This window comes from Leopardus geoffroyi, chromosome A1 (assembly GCF_018350155.1).
Source record: "Leopardus geoffroyi isolate Oge1 chromosome A1, O.geoffroyi_Oge1_pat1.0, whole genome shotgun sequence".
Classification (NCBI taxonomy): Eukaryota; Metazoa; Chordata; class Mammalia; order Carnivora; family Felidae; genus Leopardus; species Leopardus geoffroyi.
This window is the reverse complement of record NC_059326.1, coordinates 130,659,628-130,676,530: the sequence shown is the minus strand read 5'-3', so window position 1 is coordinate 130,676,530 and position 16,903 is coordinate 130,659,628. Positions and strand designations below refer to the sequence as shown.

Sequence of the window (16,903 nt, the reverse complement as noted above, 5' to 3'; positions counted from 1 at the left end):
GTTTTAATATAGTTTGATAGTATAGTTTAAAATCAAGGGTTTTGATGTCTCCTGTTTCTAATTTGCCAGGATTACCTTGGCTATTCAGGGTTGTTGTGGTGCCATCTTATTTTAAGACTGTGTTTTTTCGTCCTGTAAAGTTGCCATTGAAATCTTGATAGAGACTGCAATGAATCTATAGATTGCTTTTAATAGTATATATATTTTAATATTAATTCTTCCAATTCATAAACAGAGACTACCACTCATTTTTCATTTCTTCTTTGATTTAACTTCAGTATCTTGAAGTTTCCAGAGTAGTGATTTTTCACTTCTTTGGTTAAGTTTGTTAATAAGGATTTTATTGATTTATTTATGCTGTTGTAAATGGGATCTCTTTATTTCATTTTCACATATTTCATTGTTAGTATATAGAAATACTACTGCTTTTTATGACAATTTGGCTTCCTACAACTTTACTGAATTCATAGAGATTTAAGAGTTTTTAGGTGTGGACTTGAGTATTTTCTATTTATAAAACCCTATCATCTGCAGATTGTGACACTTTTACTTCTTCCTGTACAATTCTGGTGCTTTTACTTTCTTTTTCTTTTCTGACTGCTCTGTAAGGATTTCCAGTAATGTATTGAATAGGAGTGGTCAGAGTCAACACTCTTGTTTTTTATCTTTTTCATTGAAGTCATTGCTACAGAATGTTATACCAGTTTTAAGTGTACAACATAGTGATTCACCAACTCTATAAGTTAAGCTCTGCTCACCACAATATACCATACATTACCATTATTATACCATTAACTAGATTTGCTATGCTGTGTGTTTCATCCCATGCTTATTCATTCCATACTGAAATATAGAATCTCTCACTTCCCTTACCCATTTTGCTCATTCCTCTCCACCCTCCCTTCTGGAAAGCACGAGATTGTTCTCTATATTTCAAGGTCTGTTCATTTTTCTTGGTTTATTTGTTCATTTTGGTTGGGGGTGGTGGATTCCACATATAAGTAAAATAATGTAATTGTCTGTATCTTATTTCATTTAGCATAATACCTTCTGTGTCCATCCATGTTGTCATAAATTGCAAGATATAATTTCCTATTATGGATGAATAATATGCCATTGTATAATTATACCACTTTTTCCATTCTCTCAGATGCACCCCTTAGAATGCACCCCCCTTTTTTTCCAATATATGAGTTTATTGTCAAATTTGTTTCCATACAACACCCAGTGCTCATCCCAAAAGGCGCCCTCCTCAATACCCATCACCCACCCTCCCCTCCCTCCCACCCCCCATCAACCCTCAGTTTGTTCTCAGTTTTTAAGAGTCTCTTATGCTTTGGCTCTCTTCCAGTCTAACCTGTTTTTTTTTTTTTTTTTCCTTCCCCTCCCCCATGGGTTTCTGTTAAGTTTCTCAGGATCCACATAAGAGTGAAACCATATGGTATCTGTCTTTCTCTGTATGGCTTATTTCACTTAGCATAACACTCTCCAGTTCCATCCATGTTGCTACAAAGGGCCATATTTCATTCTTTCTCATCGCCACATAGTACTCCATTGTGTATATAAACCAAAATTTTTTTATCCATTCATCAGTTGATGGACATTTAGGCTCTTTCCATAATTTGGCTATTGTTGAGATGCACCCCCTTTTTAATTAGTGTTTTTATTTTCCTTGGGTAAACATCCAGTATTGGAATTTCTGGATTGTGTGGTATTGCTACTTTTAATTTTTTGAAGGAACCTACTTACTGTTTTCCACAGTGGTTGTAGTATTTGACCTTCCCACCAACAGTGTATGAAGGTTCTTTATTCTCTACATCCTCACCTAATCTTATTATTTCTTTCTGGTACTAGCCATTCTGACTGTGTGGGGTGATATCTCATTTGTGGTTTTGATGCATTTCCCTGTTGGATGATTGATGTCAAACATCTTTTCACATGTCTGTTGGCCATCTGTATGTCTTCCTTTAAAAAATGTCTTTTAGGATTCTTTTTCCCATTTTTAATTGGATTGTTTAGTTTTTCTATGTTGAATTTAAGTTTTTAGATACTTTAAATGTTAAGGCCTTATCAGATATGTCCTTTTTAAATACCTTTTTTTCATTCATTAATTCCTTTTTAATTTTGTGACTGGTGTCCTTTACTGCACAAAAGCTTTTAATTTTGGTGTAGTCCCAATAATTTATTTTTGCTTTTGTTTCTCTTGACTAGGAGATATATTTAGAAAATGTTGCTAAAGCTGATAACCAAAGTATTACTGCTTATGCTTTTTTTTCCCCCCTTAGGAGTTTGTTTTATGGTTTTAGGTCTCACTGTGGCCTATAAGCCAATATCTCTGATGAACATGGATGCAAAAATTCTCAATAAAATATTAGCAAACTGAATCCAACAATATATTTTGAATTTATTTTTGTGTATAGTTTTAGAAGTGGTCCAGTTTTCCCAATACCGCTTATTGAAGACACAGCTTTCTCCCTATTGAATATTCTTACCTCTTTTGTTTTAGATTAACCAATCATATAAATGTGGGTTTACTCTAGCCCTCTGTACCCTGTTCCCTTGATATGGGTGTCTATTATGCCAGTACCATATTGATTTGAATAGTATAGCTTTATGATAGATCTTGAAATTTGAGATTGTGATACCTGTGGCTTTGTTCTTTTTTCTCAAGAGCTCATTGGCTTTTCAAGTTGGTGTTTCCATAAAAATTTAGTATTATTTGTTCTACTTCTATGAAAAATAGCATTGGTATGCTGACAGGGACTGCATTGCATCTGTAGATGACTTTGGATAGTATGGACATTTTAACAATATTTCTTCCAAACCATTAGGATGGAATATCTTTCCATGTTTGTATCATCTTCAATTTCTTGTATGAATGTTTTATACTTTTCAGAAGACCGGTCTTTCACTTCATTGTGTAAGTATATTCATAGGTATATTAATAGTTTTGGTACAGTTGTAATTATTGTTGAATTTTATTGGTGTATTAGCCATTATCACTGTTGTGAGAGAGACAAACCAAGAAACAGAATCTTAACTGCAGAGAACAAACTGATAGTTACCAGAGAGGATGTGAGTGAGGTGTTTGGTAAAAATAGATGACAGGGATTAAGGAGTGCACTTATGATGAGCACTAGGTGATAAAAACCTTAAAAAAATGCAACACATTTCTGTGCATTAATTTTTTACCCTATTAATTTACTGAATTATTAATTATAATGGCTTTTTGGTGGATTCCTTAGAGTTTTCTATATATGGTACCATGTTCTTCTTTGATGCCTTTTATTTATTTATTTTGTCTGATAGCTAGGACTTCCCATACTACATTGAGTGTGATGTTAGCTGTGGGTATGTCACATATGGCCTTTGTTATGTTGAAGTATATTTCGTCTCAACCCACTTTGTTGAGATTATGAATTGATGTTGACTTTTGATGATAGGTTTTTTTATCCTTCAGGTTTAATGTCATAAATGTGTGGATATACAGAAGCATCTTTATTCCCTGGAATAAATCCCCCTTGAATCTGTTGCATGACTCTTCTAATGTATTGTTCAATGTGGTATTTTGTTGAGAGTTTTTGTATCTTGGTTCATCAGGGATATTTGCTTGCCATTTTTTTTTTTTGTCATGTCTTTACCTGGTTTTTATATCAGGATAATGCTGGCCTCATAATATGAATATGGAAGCATTATTTACTTCTGGATCTTTTGTTCTGGTTTAAGAAGAGTAGATATTAATTTTTCTTAACGTGTTAGGTAGAATTCACCTGTGTAGTCATCTGGTCCTGGACTTTTGTTTTTTGGGAGTTTTATGATTACTCATTCAATTTTGTTACTAGTAATTAGTTTGTTCAGATTATCTATTTCTTCCTGATTCACCTTTGGAAGAATGCTACTTCTCTTTTTCATATATCATTTTATTTATTAGACTCCTTTCTCCATTTCTTTTCCTAATGAGCCTGGGTAAAGGTTCATTAAAATATTAAAATTGTTTATCTTTTCTGGGTACCTGGGTGGCTCAGTTGTTTAAGTGTCTGACTTTGGCTCAGGTCATGATCTCACAGTTTGTGAGTTTGAGCCCTGCATCAGGCTCTGTGCTGACAGCCCGGGGCATGCTTGGGATTCTATGTCTCCCTTTCTCTCTGCTCCTCCCCTGCTCACGTTCTGTCTGTCTCTCCTACAAAAATAAACATAAAAAAAATTTTTTTAATTGTTTATCTTTTCAAAGAACCTCTCTTGGTTTCGTGGATTATTTCTATTCTTTTAAGTCTCTTTCATTCCTTCTATCTGCTTTGGGCTTTGTTTTTCTTTATCTAGTCCCTTGAAATGTGTGGTTAGATTGTTTGACATTTTTCTTGTTTTTCTAAGGAGGGCCTGTATTGCTATGAACTTCTTAGAACTCCTTTTCCTATATCCCCAAAATTTGGGGCCATTTTGTTTCCATTTTAATTTGTCTCCATGTATTTTTTCATTGACCCATTTTTTTTTTATGTTTATTTACTTATTTTGAGAGAGAGAGAGAGAGAGAGAGAGCTCACACACAGGGGAAGGGCAGAGAGGGAGAGGGAGAGAGAGAATCCCAAAGCAGGCTCCACACTGCCAGAACAAAGCCTGATGCAGGACTCTATCTTAGGAACTGTGAGAACATGACCAGAGCTGAAATCAAGAGTTGAACGCTTAACCAACTGAACTTCTCAGGTGCCCCTGACCCATTGGTTGTTGACCAACATGTCATTTAGCTTCCATGGGTTTGTATATGTGTGTATTTCTTGTAATTGCTATCTAGTTTCATAATGTTGTGGTGAGAAATGATGCTTGATATGATTTCAGTCTTCTGAAATATATTCAAACCTGTTTTATGGCCTAATACGTGATTTCCCGAGGATAGACCCATGTGCACTTGAAAAGAAGTATACTCTGTTTTTGATGGAATTTTCTGTATATACTTGTAAAGTCCATTTGGGCTAATGTGTCTTTCAAAGTCATTGTTTCCTTAATGATTTGCTGTCTGGATGATTTATCCTTTGATCTAAGTGGAGTTTTAAAGTGCCTTACTATTACTGTATTACAGTCTTTTTTTCCTTTTATGTCTATTAATATTTGTTTTATATATTTAGGTACTCCACTGTTGGGTACATAGATATCTATAAATGTTATATTCTCTTCTTGGATAGACCCCTTTACCATTATATAATGCCTTTGTCTCTTGTTAGAGTCTTTGTTTTAAAGTCTAATTTTTGATGAAAGCATTGTTACCTAGGGTTTTGGGGGGTGTTTTGTTTTCTACTTCTATTTTCATGGAATATCTTTTTCCATTCCTTCACTTTCACTCTGTGTCTTTAGGTCTGAAGTGAGTCCCTTCTAGGCAGAATATAGATGTTTCTTTTTAAAAATATACTCTGTCATGTATGTCTTGTGTTTAGAGCATTAGGACATTTACATTAAAATAACTATTGATCAGTACGTATTTATTGCCACTTTGTAAGTTGTTTACTGGTTTTCATAGTGTGTCTCTTTCTTTAATCACAAGAGAAGGAATAATCATCAATATTGTGCTTGGCTTTTTATTTTTTGTATATCTCTTAAAGGCTTTTGTGTTTACAGTGAGGTTCATATGTAACATCTTACATATGTAGTAGTCTATATTAAGTTTATAGTCATTTAATTTTGTATCTATTCTGAAACCATTACATTTTGAGTCCCCTATACCACATTTTATGTGTATGTTGGCATAGTTTATATGTTTTTAATTAGTGTTTTTTATTCCTAATGCTAGCTTTAGAAGTGGTTATTCTACCTTTACTGCTTTTAGTTCTTTTTAAAAAGTTTTGTCTTATTCTTTTGTTGGGAGCATATCCTTATATACTATCATTTTGTTTGACCTTTTTTTTTCTATGACTTAGCCAAAACAGGCGTATCTCCTAAAATTGGAAAAATGGCCTTGTATGGGAATGTCCCCTGTGTCAACTGGGTGCTTTTGACATCTTTAGCTGTCTAGTTGGAGTTGTAGCTGGCATGGGCTGGGGGTCCTGGGGTAGTCTGCACATGGATCATCCTGGTGGGATAGCTGGAGCTGAAGTGGGCACAAGCCATGATGGTCCCCAGGTCCTGTGTGCACAGGGTGCCATAGCAGGATAGCTGAAGTCGATTGGGTACAAGAATGGGGGCGCTCCCTTCTGGGGTGCTCCATGCAGCTGGGCATCCTGAGCTGAGGCAGCACAGGCTGAGGGCTCCTGGGTTACTCATCACAGCAAGTACCCTAGTGGGTGGATGTTTTTCCAGACTAGCGTGGAATAGTGGATCCTATGTCATTGAGCACTGGTGAGCCTGAGTGCAATGGCTGGAGCCATGGCAGGTACAAGCCATAAAATCCCTGAATGTTCTGGGCAGTGTGGTCCCAGGGCACTCTACACTAGGGGTGTCCTGGTGAGGGTACAGGCCTAGAATGTTCTGGTGTGCTTTGTGCCTGTGTCATGTTGGTGAGATAGCTGGAGCTGTAGTGAGCATTGTCTAAGGAAGTCCCATTGTGCGCCTCACTGGAGGTCCCATGGTGAAATGGCTAGAGCTGGTATAGGCTAGGTGCCCAAAACCTACTGATGCAGCAGGCTGGAGAGGAATCCCAGTTCCTGCTCTGTACTATCCAAGTGCAGGGGGTAAATGAACTGTGGCACTTGCTAGCCCCTCCAACCCTGGCAGGGTTCTAGCTATTTCCCTGCTATTTAGCAAAATTTTAGAGTCAGTTCCTTTATATTCTGGTTGTTATGTCAAACCATAGCCTCTTTTTTTGTGCCCCAGAGTAGAGAAATCTGCTCATACCCCTAACTGTCCCCTCCTGACTGCGGTGGCAGGGGTGGGTGTACAAGTCATGAATACTAATGAGTTTTTGTAAATACTCTTACTGTAAGAATGAGCAATCCAATCAATAATTAGGTATTTACCCATGAAAAATGCAAAAGTATGTTCACATGAAACCTGTGAGTCAATATTTATGACTGCTTCATTCATACCCCTCTTAACTAGAAGCATTCCACATGTCCATCAGCAGGTGCATGGATAAATAATCATAGTATGTCCAGTCAATGAAATAATACTTAGTGCTAAAAAGGAGTTTTCTCTTTTAAAGAACAACACAGGTATATCTTAAAGTATAATGCTAAGTGAAAAAAGAGCAGGATTTGATTTATACGGTATCCTGGAAAGGAAAAACTCTAGAAAGAAATATCAAATTAGTGGTTGACAAGGGCTCGTAGGTGGGGAGCACATTAATACAAATGCATTCAGGGAAACTTTTGGAGGTGATGAAAGTGTTCTGAGGTAGAGGTTACATGACTTTACACATTTGTCAAAATTGGCCAGAGGATTTATTTTACTCTATACTGGTTATACCTCAATAAAAGTAAGCTCCAAATAGATATATGAGACCTATAAAATGCCTAAATAAATGCTAAGATACATGTATAACCTTTAGGTATAGAAAGCGTGACTAAAGATGTAAATGATTTTTAAATTAGTCCTAAGATTCAGTGCAATTATAATCAAAATTTCCTGTAATTTCTCAGATGATTTCAAAAATTTACATCAAAGAACTAATGAGGTGACTTGGTTTCATCAAATATCAAGACTTATTATAAAGCTAAGGTGATTAAGATGTATGCTATTGTCTGAGGGAAAGAAAGATCAATAGGAAAAACACTCAAGTAGACACTAAAGCCTTTGTGGGACTTTTATATATGCCAGGGTAGGAAGTAGAAATATTAGGTATATGATACAGACCTAAACGTGAACAAAAAATTAAAACTGTAATTTAGGCAGCGGAGGTTTTCCTTTAAAAGATATAAATCATAAGAGATGAGTAATTCTGACTCTAACATTTACAACTTCAACAGCACAGAGAGACTGGAAAATTAAAGGGAGAGAAGTAACCTAGAAAATACAACCAATATGTATTACAGACAGTAGAAAAACTTAGAATAATTCCTATCGGTCAGTAAGAATATAATCCAGTAGAAAATTGCCAAAGAATATGTATTGTAACTCAAGAGAACACAATTAGGCAAATAAGGATGAAAACAGAGACCACAATATTACTAGAAGTTGGGAAAATGCAAAACACAAGTAACATAATTTCAAACCCATTATACTGACAGCATGTCCTACAAACTAAGAATTCAATTTCTTAGCACCCTCTCATACCTATGTGCAAAAACTATGCACAGTGCAGCCAATAGAATTATTTGTAATAGAGAAAAACAAGACAACACAAATATCTATCAGTGAAGGGACAGAGAATTAAACCATAGTGCATACATCAATGTAATACTGTATACTACCAAAATAACTAAGAATCACTAGTTCTAAATGTTTAATGGAGTAATTAAAAATCTTTAATGTGCAGAATGCAATACCGTTACAGATATTAAAAACACAGCAAGCAGATTGGTATCTTTTCATGGATATATATGTACATAATAGAAATTTTAAAATTTAGACACCAGTATCCTAACCTAAGAATAGTGATTTCATTTTGAGGGAAGGGGTGGACAAAGTTGGCTTGTGTAGGGGGAACATAAGGAACTTTAACTGTATGTATGCTATTTTATTTCTTTAAAAAAAAAAACGAGGCATGTAGGGACTAACTGGAAAGGTGACTAGTAGAGACAATGTGTAATGATTTGTCATTACTTGATGCACAGTACCAGTTCACAATTTAAGGGGATCATGACATGGTATGGAATTTGGCAAACCATAAAATTTTGGACCTCACTTCATAACTGGATATTTACCATTTCATCTTCAATCAAGGCTGATAACTTTCCAAGCTTTTTGCTATGTTGAGGGTGTTGAAATTCCTTCTTCCAAAGGGACAAGAAGATCCATTCAAGTACTTTCTCAAGCTCGGAGGAAATTAGAAGGAGGTTATTTTTACAAAAGTACTGGGGAGTCCTAACCACATTTGATTACTCTCCATAATTTATTTTATTCTTGGATTTTGACATGAAATACATGACTTTGGAAATAGTCATTAACTAGCTCCTGAAACAGTCCATGCACACAATTCAAGACAATTACTAACATATAAAGAACTCAAGAAATAGGGGCATTATGCTTCCATACTTGCAAACCCAAATGCTATCAGTTTTGTTTGCTGTGTATGTGCCATTTTCAATATGTTACTTTTATATATCAGAGCAAATACTCATTGCACAAAAAATATTCACAGATGACAGGAATGCTAATCATTCTGCCTATTGTTGAGGACAAGTTAGGCTGATCTTTGAGAGCTATGGTTCAATTAAAAAGCTACAGTGCATATGTGTTCTGTAATGCTGATTCTTTGTCAATAGTCAAAATTACAAATGCAACTAAGTGAATGATAGTACTACATACTTTTCCTTATGATTTGTCAAGTGAGAGGCATGAAAACTGAGCCAAGATTACTTTTTAGTAAATAGTTCTGGGTCTTTTCAACATGAACCAATAGATAATTCAATCCTGTTCAGAATTGTAGGATGTAAGCCAATATATTTTTGAGACCATCTAAAAAAAATGATGATTTTAGTTTAATAGTGGTCACTAGTTCTAACAGTTGAAAGCAGGGTCAATATCTATTGATAAACCTTTTACCTAGTTGATAAAAATAAAGAAGCATAAATTAAGATACTAGTTATATTTCCAGTGTTCAGAAAAGATTCTTTTCTTTTCTTAGTTTATTTTGGGAGACAGAGAATCCCAAGTAGTATCTGGGCTGACAAAGCTCGGGGTAGTTCCCGCGAACCAGTGAGATTATGACCTGAGCCAATATCAAGAGTTGGATGCTTAATGGACTGTGGCAGCCAGGTACCCCAAAGAAGAGTCTTTCAGAGAAACACTTCAGAAGACAGCCCTGTCCACCCATGCTATTTCAATCTGTGACAAGTCAGAAGTCCTTAGATTCTGACCTTTTCATAATAACTAGATGGAAAAACATCCCACAGTTGGGACAATAATGAGGACTTGTACACACTTACATGAGGTTTTCAATCAGAAAGGCAGAACAAAGGACAATAAAATTTGTGAAAACTACATTATTATTAATAGCTTCCCCCACAAAGCAAAGGAGATGGGGAAACCCAAGTCATTGCTCTTAGTATTTTTCCTGACACTCCTGCAGACAAAGTATAGACATACTACCAAGAAATAGTCCAAAGTTACAGTGACTGTGCTTTAAAAGTGAGATATATTTTATTCTAAATCCATCCATACTGAATTATGCTATCAAGGTTATTGATGATGAAAATCTTGGTGAGCATCAAAGCTCAATAAAATTTCTTAGTGATCTAGTAGATTTGAGTTTCTGAAATCTGATTAGAATCATGTCAGTGGTTACTTTCTAAATCTGATCAAATTACTTTTGCCGAGGTCCAAAATTAGGATTTTACTTGCATTTAAACATTTTTTAGAATGCAGTTTCTACAAATTTTGCTTCTGCATAACACAGAGATGGACTATAAACAAATACTAAATACTTAAAGTGATTTTTACCCAGGACACCTTTTTACACAAGTTTTTACTATGCATTAAGAAATGTAAATGCTGGGTGCACCTGGGTGACTCAGTTGGTTGAGCCACTGACTTTGGCTCAGGTCATGATCTCACAGCTCCTGGATTTGAGCTCAGAATAAGGTTCCCTGCTGTTAGGGGTGGAGCTGCTTTGGATCCTCTCTCTGCCCCTCCCTCACTCATGTGTTTCTCTCTCTCTCAAAAATAACATTTAAAAATAAATTCAAATGCTAAAGTTTACAGTTTAAATCTAGCAATTTTATAACTCTAAAGGCAACTGAATGGAAATATGCCAAAACAAATATAATGTCATAAATATCTTTCCTAACTTTTTTAGTATTTTTATGAAGGCACAATAAAAGGGGAAGTAATCAATGAAACACTGATTCCAAATTTTGAACTCCAACTTTTAACCTCCAAGGCTCATGTAAGTAAATTCTCTTCATGCTGTTAAGGCATATGAGAGAGCTTGTGTTCACTGCTCCAGGGTCTGTACTCACTCTTTCCTATCAAAAACCTTATTGGGAATATTAGGCCAATTCTTAATCTTATGGTTACCACAGACCACATGCGGATGCCCAAATTCATAGGAAAGTGACTGTTAGGAGTAAGGTTTTGACGGTAAAGCTAACGGTATATAGTTCTAGTATATATGGGTTGTGGAATTCTCCGAAGAGTAGGATTGTTGTGAGGATGTTTATTATGATAATGTTTGCATATGCCTTTAGGAAGAATAGGATGAAGGGACCTGCTGTATATTCAAAGTTGAATCTGGAAGTGAATTCTGATTCTCCTTCTGTTAGATCGAATGGAGCCCGATTTGTTTCTGCTAATGTTCAGATGAATTATATTATGGCCAACGGTCATGTGGAAGGATTAGTCATGTGTGTTCTTGGGTGATAATGTAGCTAGTGTGAAGGACCCATTTATTAGCAATACTGATAGGAGAATAATGGCTGATGTGACTTCGTATGAGATTGTTTGGGTTAGGGCTGGTAGAGCTCCAATTACAGCATATTTTAAATTTGAGACTCATCCTGATCATAGGATTGTGTAAACGGCGAGGCTTGATATAGCTAGTATGAATAGTACTCCTAAGTTTATGTTGATAAAGTGATATGGTATGGGTAGAGGAATATATGGTTAGGGCTAGGATGGGTGCTATAATGAATATGGATATAGAGGATGTGATGGGTCAGAGGGGTTCTTTGGTGACGAGTTTTATGGTGTCTGCAGTGGGTTGAAGCAGATCATATGGCCCTACCATGTTTGGTCCTTTGCGAAGTTGTACATGTCCTAATACCTTACGTTCGACTAATGTTAGAAAAGCTACTGTGAGGAGGGTAGGAATGATTAATGAAAGAATATTAATTATAACCATGTTGTTAGGGAGAGGATTTGAACCGATTCATATGTTGAAATCTAATCCCCAATGTGATGGCATTTAGAGTGGGATCTTTGAGAAGTAGTTAAGTCATGAGGGTAGAGCCCTTGTGAATGGTGTTAGTGCCTTTATGAGAAGAGGCAGGAGAGCTAGCTACTCTCTTTCCATTGTTTGAGGACAACAGTGAGATGTCTGTAGGGCAATATACTATCTGGAAGAGGGTCCTTACTAGAACCTGACTGTGCTAGCACCTTAATCTTGGACTTCCAGTTGCCACAACTGTAAGAAATTTCTGTTGTTTGTAAACTCACCCAGTCTAGACTACTGTGTTATAGCAATCCAAACTAACAAGATGCTAGTTTTCCGTTCATTTAATTATACTTTTCAGAAATATAGACGATGTTCTGCAGTTCAGCCAGTTTTTGAGCCTTGTACGTGTTGTAATTATAAGGAAACTTTAACTTCTCATTTAACAATCATTCCAGCAATTGTGCATTTAAAGATGCCAAAATAAATTATGTCAGCCCAATAATAGCTATATACACTTGCTCCTTTTTTAAAAAACACATTCTTATTGAAGGTAATGGTACTTAACAGAAAATATACTTGCTTATGATCTCAAAAAGGCTCATTTATAATCCTCACTCTATCCCTTGCCATCTGAGTGACCTTGCTAAGTTATTTAATGTGTTTAAGTTACATTTGGTTGATATTTTAAAAGGAAATGATGATATCTTGTAACAATAGGTCTCAAACTTGAGTTGCATCAAAATCACCTGGAGACCTTGGGGCACCAGGGTGGCTCAGCTGGCTAAGCATCCCATTTCAGCTCATGTCATGATCTCATGGTTCTTGAGAGCTCACTTGGGATCCTCTGTCCCCTTTCTCTCTCTGCTCTTACCTGTCTCTCTCCAAACCAAATAAAAAGAAAATCACCTGGAGACCTTATAATATCACCAATTATTGTGTTCTGCGTCTAGAGAGTCTGCTTCAGTGTAATTCAAAAATTTGCATTTCTGACAAGTTTACAGGTAATGCTGCTGCTCTTTCAAACACTACTATTGCCCTCCAGGATGAGATTTGAAATACAACTCACAAATCACATATAATTATTGGCTTCTTTTGTTGTTACTTATTTTCTTATAGAAATACATATGCTCATTTCACAATTTAAAAAGCTAAAAATTAAAATAATCCAGAATACTACCATGAACCTGTAACAAATATAATTGGGTCTTTTCACTATCAGTCACCTTAACTAGCATTTCCACCTATGTGTGTTAGTTCTTTCTCTTCCTCTTCCTCACTGAAAGGCTATGAATCTGTACCTGTGCCCCTTAAAATCCTACACATTCTTCAATACTGAGTACATCTTTTACCTTCTGTATGTTTCTTAGCATGTCCTTGATAGAGCTTTTATTTCTTTCATCTGTATTCTTGAACCAAATGGAAATATGAAAACAAAAGCCCTCAAAAATTGTGGTTCCACACTCCTTATTGTTAAGAAAACAGGATGCATAGTGGTTGACCAAAGAAGTGAAAGCTAATATTCGCATGAGTTAGATAAATTTGTTTCTATAAACTGCCACTAATCATTTGGCCTGTTTCAAATATCTAAATCTGTCCACCTGCTCAACTCACTTTGTCAAAATTTCCAATTCCGCAGGACCAGATGTTTCATTGGCTTTTCTGCCCACTTTGGGTATACATGTCGATGGGCTAAGTGCAACAAAAATTATAATGAACTTACAGCTGTGTTCAAAGTTCATTCCCAAACTACATGTAAGGAACAGAATTCTGTTTATATATACTGCAGTGACTTATGTTTCATGGTCTCACTATGAACACACATTTGTTTTTAAGGTAAAGTGAACCTTCCAATTCCAGTTGTTTTTTCTGGTCATTATACTGATCCAGTTCATTATAGCTCCTTCTGAGAAGATTATATAAAAATAGAATTTCTCAGGGGTGGATCAAACAGATTATGCTATCACCCAAGTAGCATGTGCTGCATACTGAAAGGATCACCAGTAAAAGTATAAACCCAGGCTTCCTCAATGCAGAAAAGCTACTTTATGTTTCCATTATTCATTCTTTTATGCTTTTTTTTTTAATATCAAAATGGTATTACCGTGTTACTGTGCTCAACATTTATTCCTAATGGTCTCATTAGGCTACTGAGTCATGTTGCTTAAGAATTATTCTTCCAGTTGAGAATTGGTACCGTAGTTCATTTTTTCCTGATATTGAAAAATGTATATTCAACAAACTATGAAAGTCTGCATATCCTTGAATCTAATAAATCCACCTCTAGGTTCTGGTTCAAGATAGTGATACACAAAGATCTTAAACTCACCTCCTCCCATGGATAACCCCTATCTCTAGTGAAATGTGGAACATTGCCCTTTGGGGATAAAATACATGGAAGCAGGTAGGAAAGGCTGAGACACAGGTTTCTCAGCATAGGAACCCACATTAGGAAGACTGGCACATGAGAGAGATTGCCCCCAAATATCTGGCTTTGAAAACCAACCTGTGAGTCTGTGGTGAACTAAGTAATTGGCCTTAAAGTGCTTGTATGCAGACCCCTGCGCTCCAGTGCCCAACACAGAAGCGGTCCTTTGAAATTTGCTTCTTTTAAAGCATTAGTCCGCCGTACTCTCCAGGGATGAAGGCTGCAGCCACCATCTTCCTGCTCTTCCTCTGATTTCTGAAAAAGCTACCACCTTCAGTGTACAGAAAGAAGCAACGGACATAGGAACCCAGTCTTTCTGTGAAAGAGGCTTATGACCTTATCATGGTAGCTGAGATCTAATTAAACACGTATCTAGGGGCTGATGACAAGCTTTCCAGAGACTTTTCAAGGTGGGCACAATCCTCACATTGACCCATTGTCACTTAGCACCAGTATCTCTTGGAGGCAATCTCTTGTATGTGTCTGGTGTTCTGGGTTTTGCAGCTGCCACCCAAGGAACACCCCCTATTCTCCTGGATCTGATGCCTGTGGGGGTTTGTGTTACTAGGTCCCATGACAGTGTAACCAGAGAGACAATTTTTGCAGGCTACCACCCCAGGGCACTGCACAGATTGAAACACATCCCCAGCCTTTCTGTGGAAGAGGCCTAATCACGTGTTCTGGAACTATGGCTTTCGAGGCAGGCTTCAGAAATAGCACACATCTAGGAACACTGGAGGTGCTCCAAACACTTGTTTGGAGCTCCATTTTTATGACTGCTACCCCTTGGGTACTTCTAAATTGCTTGTTTCTGGTGGCCAGTGGCATTTCACTTGTGGCCTTCCAGAATTGGAAAGATTTGCATTCTTTTTAAAAGCTGCTGCCTGAGGCCTGCACTCCAATCAAGCTTAATCTAGGAGTTAAGATTCCCACCCCCTCTGAAACACTGCCTGGTTTTGGTACACATTCAACTCCTGGGAACTATTAAAAATAAAATTGGCTATTTGGATATGTACAAATATGTACATATTTTCAAACACATGCTTGAAAGACAACCAGGAGCTGAGGCAGGGTTGAATGATCAGGTTCATCTTCTACACAAGGCACGGTTTAAAACTGGGAGAGAAGGCAGTTTCTTCTAAAGCATATGGACCACAAGAGTCAAGCAATATAAACAAACAGAGAAATGTGTTCCAAATTAAAAAAAATGAGACATCAGAAAAGAAACCCAAAAATAAAGATACTCACCAAATTTTGGAAATGATGAACAGTAAAAAGTTCAACAAAGAGATAAACAGAAACAAGTACAAACAAGATGTCACAGAGCTCAAGTATACAATAACTGAACTGAAATATACACGACAGGGGTTCAACAGTAGACTAGATTCAGCAGGGACTTAGGGTACAATACTCAGCTGACTAGCATTCACATTGCAGGAGCTGAAGAAAACAGAAAATGGGCAGGAACTTTGCTTTAGAAAAATAACTGAAAACTTCCCTAAACTGAGGAAGCAAACAGATATCCAGATCCAGGTGACCCAAATAGTAACGAGATCAAAAAAGACCTATACAATGACACATTAAAGTTAAAATGTAAAAAGTTTAAGGCAGGAGACCATCTTAAAAGCAAGAGAAAAACAATTTGTTACAGACAAAGGAACCCATATAAGAAATAAGCAGATTTTTTAGAAGAAAAATCTGGCAGGCAAGATGGGAGTGGCATGATATATTTAATGTGCTAAAAGGAAATAATTCCCAACCAATAATTCTCTACCCAGCAAAGTTTTTCAGAAGTGAAGGAGAGTAACCAGTTTTCTAGATAAGCAAAAGCTAAGGGAGTTCATTACCACTAAACTAGTCTTACAATAAACATTGTAAGCTGCAAAGAAAGGGAACTAATTAGTAACAAAAATTAGGTAAGTATAAATCTCACTGGTAAAGGTGAGTACATAGTTAAAATAGTGGATTAATCATTTATAAAGCTGGTATAATGATTAAAAGAGAAAATAAAAAAAAATAATTAGTGAAGGTATACACAAGAGTAAAAGATATAAAATTGGACATAAAAAACATAATGTGTGTGTGGCAGGAGACAAGAGAGTGAAAATGTAAAGCCTTAGAATGTGTTCACTTAAGCTGTTATCAACTTAAAATAGACTACTGTAAGTTCTTATATATACGCCTTATGGTAAACACAAAGCAAAAACCTGTAATAGAGGGCCAAAAGAGAAAGGAATCTAAGCATACCACTAGAGAAAGTCCTAAGACCACCAAAAAAGAAACCAAGAGATGAAGGAGAGGATCCACCAAACAGCTAGAAAACAATAAAAATGCCAACAAATACATGCCTATCAATAATTATTTTAAAAAGGGTGGCTGAATGGATAATAATAATGCTCCATATGCTGCCTATAAGAGAAGCACTACTGGGGTGCCTGGGTGACTCAGTCAGTTGAGTGTCTGACTCCAGCTTAGGTTATGATCTCATGGTTCCTGAGTTCCACCCCCGCATGGAGCTCTGT

The 16,903-nt window shown here is 36.4% G+C and overlaps 1 long non-coding RNA gene across 1 annotated transcript in view; it reads right to left on the bottom strand.

The window, feature by feature from the left end:
• LOC123606275 overlaps positions 1-16,903 on the bottom strand; it is a 62,451-nt gene that overhangs the window by 33,528 nt on the left and 12,020 nt on the right. Inside the window, exon 3 of the long non-coding RNA XR_006716208.1 lies at positions 8,787-8,897. This is a non-coding gene — a long non-coding RNA (uncharacterized LOC123606275). The remainder of the gene's footprint in view (positions 1-8,786; positions 8,898-16,903) is intronic.